This window comes from Anomalospiza imberbis, chromosome 9 (genome assembly GCF_031753505.1).
Source record: "Anomalospiza imberbis isolate Cuckoo-Finch-1a 21T00152 chromosome 9, ASM3175350v1, whole genome shotgun sequence".
NCBI classification, from domain to species: Eukaryota; Metazoa; Chordata; class Aves; order Passeriformes; family Viduidae; genus Anomalospiza; species Anomalospiza imberbis.
The window spans coordinates 16,726,229-16,738,034 of NC_089689.1; positions in this window are offsets into that span (position 1 = coordinate 16,726,229).

Genomic DNA, 11,806 nt, shown 5'->3' on the forward strand with positions numbered 1-11,806 from the left:
CCTTCCCAGAGTGGAGAAGGATGACAGGCTAAAGAACTTCCCCTCCAGCATAACTGACTTTTACAACGAAGTCCCAGTGCTGTTTCTGACCTTTTCCAGTACTGGTTCTCAAGTATTTCTATTAAGGACACTGGAGCTAAGCCTTTCTCCCAGTTTCCGCCTAGGTTCCTGATTTCCTCATTCCTATTCCACAGACTAATCTGGCCTTGGATTCATATTCCCATAGTTTAAAAGCATGCACAAGGCACATTCCTGGAATTCTGTATATTTAGGGACATGTTCAGAGTTCTCCCTGATTCTGTTACTGGGCTGCTGAGCCCTGATCCTACTCAGTCTGCAGCTTTTAGCAAAAGCTAATTACCTGCACTTCCTGACCTGTTGGCTGTGCTCTGTGCAGCGCTAAAGTGTGGAATTCATACTGTCCTGCCTTTATTCTTTCTCATTCTGTCCTTTAGATGATATTCGGGTTCTTGGCTCTACAGACCTGTTAGGAACATTTAACATTCTGGCATAAATGAGCTGGGCTTTGTGCTAAAAGAGGCAATTAGAATGGGGAATAATTTCTTTTGGAAATTTTTAAGTTTCTATTTATTGGTGAGAGGTTTTTTCCTCCAGTCTGCAGCTGTGAAAATTCATAGAGCTCAAAAGGTTATTTTGGTTTGTGGCAATTAACCACGCAGAATACAAGGTTGAAAGCTCCAGTTTAAAAAGGAAGTGATTCATTTTTACTTATAGCCATGATAAGCACCCAGTACTTCATGAAAGGCATTCACTCAGACTTATGTAAGAATTATTTAATCTTATATAATGCTCTTGTTGTGCCAAATCTTCAGAGTTAATGAAAGGACAAATAAAAGCAGCAAGCATGCTTGACTGATTTGAAACATGAACTGTCCATCTACTACTTCTAAGAAGGAAAAAAGGCAATCTTTTTGCAGGAGAGAATATCTGTGCTTTTAAGAAAAAAGTGAGTTGTATACTTCATTTTACCCATATATATGATATGTAGTGGAACTTGAAGCATAGTGTACAAGCCACTTGGAAGGGTTTCCTGGGTACTTGCTTAGTCATAGATTCCTGTAATGTGAACCTGAATAACATGATTGTAGCAAGCAAAAATCCTGTTTCAGAGCTAAGAGAAACCTTCCAGCAGACATTAAAATCATGGGAAGAAAGCAAGTATTCTACTCCGTACATGTTTTATTGTTTCAGACACATGCTCAGCTGTGTCTCCACAGTGGAGTCTTGCTAATGCTTTATTCAATTATCTGTATCAGTCACACAGATCTGTATCAAGTTTTATGACCTGTCATTTCTGAACTCCAGGGCCCCCTGTGCCACACGCATCCCTGGGAACCTGGCCAGGACTTCCTCACACAGGACACTTGGCCTCCCTGTGGAGGGGCACCACACACAGCAAGACCCAAGGGCATTGGCCAAGTGCCACTTTTGACCTTTGCTTGCTGAAGGGACTACGACAAAAAAGATCCACAACCTGATTTTCCTGGTTGCATGGAGTAGTCAGAGGTGTGTCACTGGCCATGTGATAGTACCCTCATGACCCCTCAGCTCAGTCTGGACCTCTGACCTCAGAGCAGCATCTCCCTCTGGAGCTGGCACTGGTTCCCCATTCCTGTCACACCAGAGGCGACAGCCCACCAGAACAGCAAATGCAGAGAAGCTAAACCAAAACAGAGCTTTTACTTCCTAATCCTGGTGGCAACGATTCAGGTTTCCCGAAGAAAAGCATGGCAGCTGTCACCAGCCCTCAAAACAGATTTGTCAGGCCAAGAAATAAGCCTTACAGATCATTTGTGCATCACTGGAACAAAAGGCAGATCCTGCCATCAGGCAATGCACTTAGTGCTGTCAAACAAACAGGGGACATGTGACACCCCACCCACCCGAAGAGCTGAGTGTAGGTGTGAAGGGAGAGCACAGCTGTTCTCCAGGCTCTGCTGCTCAGACATCCTGACTGCCCCCACTCCTGCCTCAGCACTGACCTCTGCAGAGGGACCAATCTTCACTGCAGAGGGGGGGCACCAGTGTCAGGATTGCACTGAAGTGTTTTCCTAAGGGATCTGAGACACAATCATCTCAGGAAGCAGGTGTAAGAGTGGGCTTTTCTTACTTTATATCTTTTGAATAAAATAAGGTGAGTTTCCTATGTTCACACCTGTGCACAGGTCCAGCTCTATCCAGCTGTAGCCTCCCTGGCTCACCCTTTCCCTAGTTTGCTGACAGATTCTTCACCATGAAACTATTTGATTGCCATTTACCATTGTAATAGCTAGGTATTTCCATAAATTATTTTTGTGTAAGTGAAACACGGCCCTGGGCCTAACATAAGCAGTGCTGCTGTTTGCCATTCATGCAGGTATAAGGACTGGAAGGTCAAAGAATTTCATAATTCTAAGAGCATTTGTTACCCTATTTCTCAGCTTTTCTGGCACTTTGCCCCAGCCATGTCTTGCTCAGGATGGGAACGTGGTGACAAGGACCGGCTCTGTTCTCAGCAGAATACAGGCTGCCAGCTGCTGCTTGTCCTACACAGGCCATGCCAGGGCTCTGCTCTCACAGGCTCTCTGAGCCTGAGTGTGTTTGGTTTTAAGATACACATAGTCTTGTCTCCCTCTAGGTGCACAGTTTGTGGTAATTGGGAATGAGCTACAGCTGTGAGAAGCAGGTGAACAGCATTGAAAGCAATGAGCCATGGAGTGCCCAGGTGCACTGACCAACCACCAAAGGGAACAGAGGGCATGCAGGTGCAGTGCATGAACATGAGGGGTATAAAAGGTTGGGACAAAGAACAAGAAGGGCAGACACTTGCAGTCTTCTGAAATGATGTGGCATTACTCTGTATATCATGGCTGTCTCAATTGTGACATGCCACTTTTTAACATATTTATTCATTTAAATTGCAAGGAATTCAACAAGGAGTACCACTTACACACTGTAAATCTGTATTCAGTGAGAAATTTTACCCGTTTTATTTTGCATCTTTGGTTACAAAATCAGAGGGACAGCATCACTTCATCAATTCACCCCATGTTGAGCACTAAGTTGAAACCTGGACTAGAGAAAAGAGTCATGTGAACCATGAAGATCACACGTGTGTGACAGATACCATGTCTGCCCCACAGCAGCACCATTACAGACAATTTCCATGGGTTATTGTGATGCCAGTGTTGGTGTATAAACCGCATTGAAACAGAGCCTGAAAATCTCTGGATGAACTTCTGTGGCAGAGTAAAGAAATTTCATCGCCCAGGTAAGAATTGCTGTCATTAGGACATAGATTCCACATGTAGAAAGGCCCTGCAGTGAAGTGTCTGAGTGACAAGTGAGTGGTAAGCGAATGACAAGTTCCCTGTTACCAATCTCCTCTTGCTCAGGCACTGAGCAACATCCAGAAGTCCCACCCTAATGGACAAGGCTCCATGTGGCATTGGAGCACAGTGTGAAGATGCCGGCATTTTAAGTGGGTTTCCAGTGCATTAGTTGTGATAATAGTCTTTGAGGAGAAGGGAGGCTCTTTGCCTATGTGCAGAAAGCCAAGGCTTGTGAGACAAGTAGTTGTGATTTTTCTTAAAGCAGCATCATTACAAGAATGACTTAAAAACTCAGGTAAAAACCTTCAGCTAAGCTCAGAATGCTGTGAGACTTTCTGAAGAGTTTTCATTGCTTTGGTGTCTCTGACCTCCAGTCTACACACAAGTGTGGCACAGAGGGGGAGGTGTACAGAGCAAAAGAGCTGGTGCTGAAAATCCAACATTATAGGATAGCACATTCCTGATGCTTTCCTAGGAAACATCTCCCACTTTCATGTCACAATAAAGGAATCTGGACTGCCTACTAAGAACACAGTGACACAAACCAATGCACACTGAGCAAGGACAGTGTGAGGTTCACATCAAAAGCACACAAAACACTGATGCAGGCAATCAAACTCCCAACTGCACAGTCCAAGACTCCCTTCCCTGAGCCCAGACATTTGACAAAGAATCTTGCCTGATCCCTTCAGGTGTACATTTAAGGAAAGACACGATTGTTCAGGATCATACCGTGAGGATTTAAAAGTATAATTAGCATATTTGTTACTGATATTTGCTGCAGGATTGATTGGATGATAAACAACAACAGTAATCGCCATTGAGACTCGACACTTGGCAGCAGGGCCAGAGTGGCTAAAATAACACTGTTCTCCACTTATTTTTCTCCAGATGGTTACTGCTGCAAGGCAGTTAGCATTTAATTCCACCTTACAAATATACATAATCTGGAGGTACAACTATCCCACTCACAAAGGCACATTTAAAAGGTCTGCTGGACTCAGACTGGTAGTGCTGTCCCTTACAAGTGCAAAGAGATATCAGTGTTTTAAACTAGAGAAAATAAAGGTTAGCTTCAAAATATACAGGATTTTGCATAAGCTGAGAGCAGTTCAGTGGAGTGCAGACACTAATGCCACTGCTGCAGTCCTCTGCAGCCAGAGAAGCAATAGGGCTAGAAAAGGGGCTGTTGGGCCAGAAAGTGTCTGGCAGTGTGCAGTCTAGGCAGAGCTGCTGTCTAGGCAAGTCTCCTACACAGCGATCAAAGTCACTGTGAGAATTAAATGAAGCTTCCTGCACACCTGCTCAAAAGTCATTTGGCACCAAACCTTAAATAGCTCTCCAGCCAACTGTACAATGTTTTAAAGACAGTGGGCTTCCAATCTAGCCCACCACACTTGCCCAAGAACTCACACACAAAGCCTCCCCTCCTCTCCCAACAGTCTCCTTATTTATGCCAAATTTAGCTGAACACTATTTATCCTTAAATATAATTTAAAAGAGGAGAGAAGAAATATGTGTGATCTACACTTTTTTACAGGATTTACATAATCATTGAAAAGCTTTAGTTCCTTCCCTTGTTACCAGTGATTTCTCCAAGCTTCTCAGCATATTGGTGAACACATGCTACCTAATGGCCCCAGTTGGGATTGCAACTGGAACCACAGGGTTTCTGCTGCATCCTGACAGCTGGGAATTTTGGTTTTCTAATCAGTAATTTCCCACTACATATAGCCCTACAACCTCTTACCTGCTTGCTCATGAATATTGGCAGGGTTTGACAGGGTTCTTTCCAGCCTGTCAGGAAAGAAGAATCTGCCCACCTAAGAGAAGGTGTCCTGTGGCACATGTGGGGCAGGGAAACTTCAGGCTGTGGTCATGAGCAGTGCAGCAGCTCTGGAGGCAGGACTGGCCTGAGGTCAGCCAAGGTGACCTGCAAAAGCCTTAGGGAAGCCACGGTAACTTCACCTGATGCACTACAGTCACTGTATGCTGCTTTGGAGTGAAATACTGTTGCCTCCCTAAGTATCTTAATATTAAAATCCAAAGATCTTAAAAAAGCTAGAAAGCTGTGAATTGTCAAAGAAAAGAAAATCCTTATTAAGCTGACACTAGCAGTGATTCTATTAGCACAGAGCAAAAATGTCTGACCTGATCCAGGTTGGACTCTGTCTATTTCTGTATTCCCTTGAGTAGCTGCCAGACCTTCTCACAACTGGTGCTAAATAAAACAATAGAGCAAAATGAAAGTTTGGGAAAATTATAAAGTAATATTATGGTCTCTTTTCATTCCAACAAGCAAGAAAGAATTCTATCTAAAGTAATTTTTTCTTCTTGCTATTAATAGAAAAGGTGAGCAGAGCCCTTGAGAGTTCATGTCCGAGCCAGCCTTTACAGGAGGATATGATTAAGGCACCAGCCATCAGGAAAACAGCACCCTCAATCACCAGATCACTAAGATGCTGTGGATGAATCATCCCCCATTTCTGTGCTGCACACTCTCCCAGGTAAACAGAGACAATGACACTCACCTTTGTGAGGGAAGTTTATGATCAGCAATATGGAGGCATTACAGTGAAAATAATGAACAGTTTCCCTGTACAAGGAACAGGATTAGAGACCTAGAAATTCTTCTAGATGCTCAGTACTCCCAATGGAGAAAAACCATTGCTTTTCCCATTGGAAGGCATATAAAAGTTGATGTGGGGAAACATGAAATTAAGCCTCAGTGACATGTGTCCTTCCCTTTTCCAAAGATAGATAAAATATAACTACTCAATATCGCCAAAAAGGGGATTTGAACATTTTCAAGACTTCTAACATACAGAACCTCCCTGTTTTTTTGAGACTCCCAATGTATACAAATATCACTGTTGAGCATCTAAAATTAAAATCAATTTAATTCAGAAGTAAAACTGGAAGATTTCTTGTTTCAAATGTTTCTCTGTATGAACAATTTCCTCCTTCATTACTCCATTTCCAGTACTTCTGTCTATAACTGTGAAAAGACATTTTAAAGCTTTAATTAATTTTGCAGTTCCAAACAGCTTTTCTTAATTGCTCATGTCAAACATCTATTCCATGTATTTAAAAATTTTTAAAACAATTCTGTGCTGTCAGGAGGACAAAGTTTAGATTATTAATTGCATGAAAGCTCCCCATACTAATGTATTTCCTGTCGTTCACTTCTGGCAGGAAACTATTTTAAAAAGGCATAACATTCACACAGTAGTTCAGTGTTTGCCTTCATGGTACATTTTCTTGTCATTCCCCCAGCTAAGGTACAGAATTCATCAAGTTACCCAGCTTGGAGGGGTTTCTCACCCCCAGATGCCACCCTGAATGCTCCGTGTCACGGCTCAATGGTAAGGGCAGCAGCACAGAAGACAACTGAGGCTGTCTGCCAGCTTGACTGATGTTCTTTGCATCTTCACCAAACACAAACTTGCATGGCCAAACTAACAAGCTTGCAGTGTACTGCCTTGTACTTCCATTAATAGCTGTGTGATTAATTGGTTACAGCCCATTATATTAGAACAAACACAGCCAGGAATTCTGCTTAAAGAAAATGAATCAGGATTGGGCTGGAGGCCGAGTTTAGCAAGGATTTTCATCAGTTCATAAATTCTTAAGGTGAATGACATGGAAGGAAAAAAAAACAGTTTCAAGGAGGTCTGAGATACAGGGATTCAACACCAGCCTCACAGGACTCAGTACTATAGCCTAAGTAAATACATACCTTTGGCAATCCATGGAAAATAAGGCAGCCTAATCCTGCAGTCCTTGTTTAGACAGGACTTGCAGCCATAGTGCCAGAAAGGCAGTGACTGTAATTTCCCATCACCTCTTATAGGGTACAAACTCTCATAGAAGTTCTTGTTACACAGGATTCCAGAACTTTATTTATGGCTTATGGGGCTTCATAGCCCTATTCCCTTTCCCAGAAGTATTTATTTCAGACCACATGACTACCTGACCCTCTGGAAGACCAGCTTTGTATTGGGATAGGGGAAGCCACAAAAATAACTACTGATAAGGCATTTAAACACTAAATCCTTTTGCTCTAAGTCTCATGTGGAGTTGCATGGTAAGGAAATTACGAGAGGGATTAAAAGGCAGCATGTTGCACTGCAGAATTTCACACAGCTTCACTACCTTCCATGGACCATTTCAGTCTACATTTTTGGAGAATTGAAAATGTATGCTCAAGTATTTTATACTGAATACATATGGGAATATTTATGTCTTTTCATTCTAGGTGGAAGCATAAAGATTACTTACGGGACTCCTGCCAGAAATTTGAGTCAGAGAAATAATATGATGGTTTTTGAATAAAGAACATTTGCTTCATAAGCCTTTCATCTTTGTGGATTGTCACAAGTGCCTTTCTGACTACAACAATGAAATGGTGAATTCTTGGGCCTTCTAAAATGCAAGCAGGAAGAAGCAGCCTATTGCTGTTGCCCTACAACTTCACAGGACTGCAGTACCTGGCTAAAGCCCAGACCAAAGATCCTTTTCACAATGTCAGCTTCCAAGGTAGGATGAGGCACAGTTCAGCTATTCCAATCAATACTGATGATATTATGTGGACACAAGTACCGATTTTTTTTACAGTGAATAATACCTTTGATCCTGAAATCCCAGACAAGGTGTGTACACAGCACAGATATAGCCAGCACAAGTCCCGACAAGCTTTACATTGGTTCTTCTGTTTTTTGAGTTGCAATATATTCTTGGTATGTTGTAACAATCAGAAAGCCCACGTCAGTTTCTTGTAAAATGTGAAGCATCTTTACTGTACAAAATACAAGACAAGGCCAATCCTGCCCAGTTTGCTTTTTAAAGTCATCATGTATAAATCCCTGGCTATGATGTCACCTGCATGAGTAAAGAGAGACTATCAGTAGGCTACCAGGTTTGTTCAGCCCTCACCAAAGCTGACAGGAGCCCTTTAACTTACAGCAAACTAAGCCTGAAGTAAGTTTTTTCTCTGTTTGACCTACAGACCTGTTTACATATAGGAGACTATATCCTGCACCAGTGGAGAATTTTGTACACACTGCAAGAAGAAATTTATCAGTCCCATATCTCTGATTGGTATATGTGCCCTCTGTAAAAAATCTCCAACAGACAGTACTCAGGCTTTCTTCCAATACTGGACTCTTTAGGAATCAGCAATTCCTGCCTTCTGAAGCTACTCATTTACTGCTAAATACTTGAGTTCATTTTTGGGGGGGAAGTATTCTGAAAGCCTTGATGGCCAGTTTCATAGCAAGAGTCAGCCTTGGGAATAAGCTAAAAAAGGAAGATAAACAAAATATAAATTCAAGGCATCTCTATATTCAATACCTCCAGATATAAAGAAAATCAGGAGAATTATTTTAAGACAAATGAGATGGTGTGGTCAGACTAATTCCTAATAGCCGAGATGTTGGCCACCGCTGATCTAAAAACATGCCTCTCATTTAGTTCTGTTCAATATATTATATCTTAAATGTATCTTTCAGTGATTACTGGCATTATGCTATAAAGGTCATACACAAAGGAGAGTTCTTGTCATATTAAACCTCAAATTTTAGCATGGTATCTTAATAATGGAAAATATAATGACTCCGAAGAAAACCAAACCCTCACAAAGCAACCCATATCCCCAGTGGGTTCTGCTGGGGTACCTTCATAGTGCTTTGTATTTGATAGCACTGGTACTGGTACTTGCTTGAGTCAGCACAAATCTCAAATGCCTGTGCTTGAAAGGGAACATCATTATGCCTTTGTGGTGTTGTCAAGTCAAAAAGCCAGACAGAGAGACTGCTGACAGCAGAAACTTGTTACAAAAACCAAGCAATAAACATCATTGTTTTCTGGCAAAAGTAGCTACATATGTTGTACTTCCTATGTTTATTTTGTGGCATGACTAATTGAGACAATAAGAAAAAGCATTGTCATGGAATGTTAAAATGATAATTGATCTTTAAAGTGGCTCTGTGTATGCACTGGTACCACTCTTAAGGGTGAGCAAAAACCATTTGTCAAACTCCCAGACTGAACTTTGATGAAGCTGCTTGGTAGAAAGCATGCTTTTAGGAGGAGACTGAATAGCCCAGACATAACACATGAAACCCCACATTCTACACAGTTACACTCGAGTTGCCTGTAGTTCACTGAATTTTTGCATTACTAGTTATTTTGAACCACTATAGAAGCAAATTAACTTATTTTCTATATGTTATCACACCCAGGCTCCTAGAATATACTTCAGGTAACTCTTGCACATTTTTTCAAAGACTGAGTTCACATCCAAGAGGCCATTATTCAGTGCTGATAATCAAATATTTAATCTCATTTAACCTAACGATTTACAATTAATTCCGAGATTCAACTCTAAATGTGTTATTGATATCAGAACCGAAACAGTTTTAATGTTACCTTTTTCCCTGGGCAGATTTAAAAGTGAAACTGTCATATGTGTTTCTTCTACTGAGAACAACACAGCAAAATGCAATTATGAAGATGCCATTTGTGGCCAAATTTAGGGCTCAACTGTACAGCTACCTGAATGAAAAGAAAAAAATCAAGTTACAACTACCAGATGTAAAAATTTAATCTAGATCACTCTTATCACTCTGCCAATGTTTTGTTCCAGAATATACCTATACATTTCAGAAGACTAATTAGTTTGGGGCACAGCTCTACGCTAAGTTCAATATCTTTGCACAGTCACACACTCCACAGGTATTTCTTTCCACCTTCCCACACATATTTGTCTCAATTAGACACTACATACTGAAGGGTTTACCTGTGGCCAAAATTTCTGTATGGGAGAGAATTTTGATCCAAGACACACTACTACTCTAGGAAGAAAGAGAAGTAACAAAAAGTTATTAAAACTTCACGGTTTGCAAGAGGTCTAAATCAGAATTTCTGTTCAGAATCAGTAAGAGTTAGTTTTCAAGCCTGGCCTGGCTAGGAAAGCATTGAAACCAGCAGTTACGGCAGAAACTATATAAAATTAGTATGTAGTTTATTAATTTACTGGCACTAATGATGTTGTATATTATCCCATATGCTATAAAAATTGATAAGCTGTGATGAAGACTCACTCAGGTTTGTTACAGAATATAAATATGATGACTATTCTACTTGAAACTGTTCAAAATCTTAGCATAATTAGAATGAAGTAAAATGCCAGTGAATACAGGAAAAAAATGCATATATTGAACAGCCATGGAAGTACTTATCCCCTGCCTGCACATATCCTTAGGTATCAATTCTGAATGCACTTACCTTGCCAAACCAGTTATTAAACGTAAGGTAATATATATTCTGTATATTTTTCTGTGTTTGAAATCTGATTTCATAAATGTCTACAACTTTCACATCGGATTTTTCTGGTCTGCTTTACCTTTTCTCCTTTCTTTCAACCAATAAAGCTTGTTCTAAGAAAACAGGAAATTAACCAAAGAAATAAGAGACCCAAAGCCAAAATCAACTACTTTTGTATTTGTTGCAAAATCACTGAGTCAGCAAACAAAACCAAAAACTCTCAGTTAATTTCTGCTTGAAAGTTGCCAACAAAGTGACATGCAAAGGTTGAGTTTTGGTACTCCCTGCAGTAAAGTTATATTCAGTGCAATACAAGTGCAAACAAGCACTGTTCTGCCAGCTCCCCTTTTCAGGGGTACAACAGGGACTCTCACAATAGGTGAGTTTAAGAAAACAGTAACAAGTTTCTTTACTTAAATTACTAAAACAGTAACAAGTTTTTTACTTAAAGTAAACAAAACCAGGGAGAACTGAAAATACAGTTTTTCAGGTGGAGGGTCAACTTCAATTTCTCTCACACACAGCTTAAGCTGTTCACACATAACAAAAATTTTGACTACTGCTAAATGTTGCCTTCACATAGCTGTACTACTCAGATTTCACTAAATCTCCATCATCACTTAACATGCTGTTCTGTAACATTTTATTGCACTTAAATACAAATAGTCCAGTATAGCAGAGTAATTTTTTAAATTATCTTGAATATTCTAAAAATTAAGTCAAATGAACAATGTTGATTTGAATTTAAACACATTTGATCACAGTTCACATTAGAGAGGACTGCAGATCATCACTGTGGTGAAATGGCTTTTTACTTCTAAACTGTAGGGTCTTATCTTCCTATGAATTTTATTTATTACATCATGAATGATTCATGGTTATTTCCACTTCAGCACTAACTATTATTATTGTTCTCTCTAATATTTGCATTTAATAGACAGAAAAAATCTAGGATTTTCTTGGTAGTAACCCCAAGAGATGAACCAATATGATATATTTTTCCTTCTGCACTCTAAAAATGAAAGAGAGTAGTTCTAGAAGTGAAATTCAAAATAAAAATTATCACTTTTTAATTAAATAGCCATAACACCTAAATTAATGTAGTTTTATCCATCCCACTGAAGTAATTTTTATTGCTGAATGTTTCA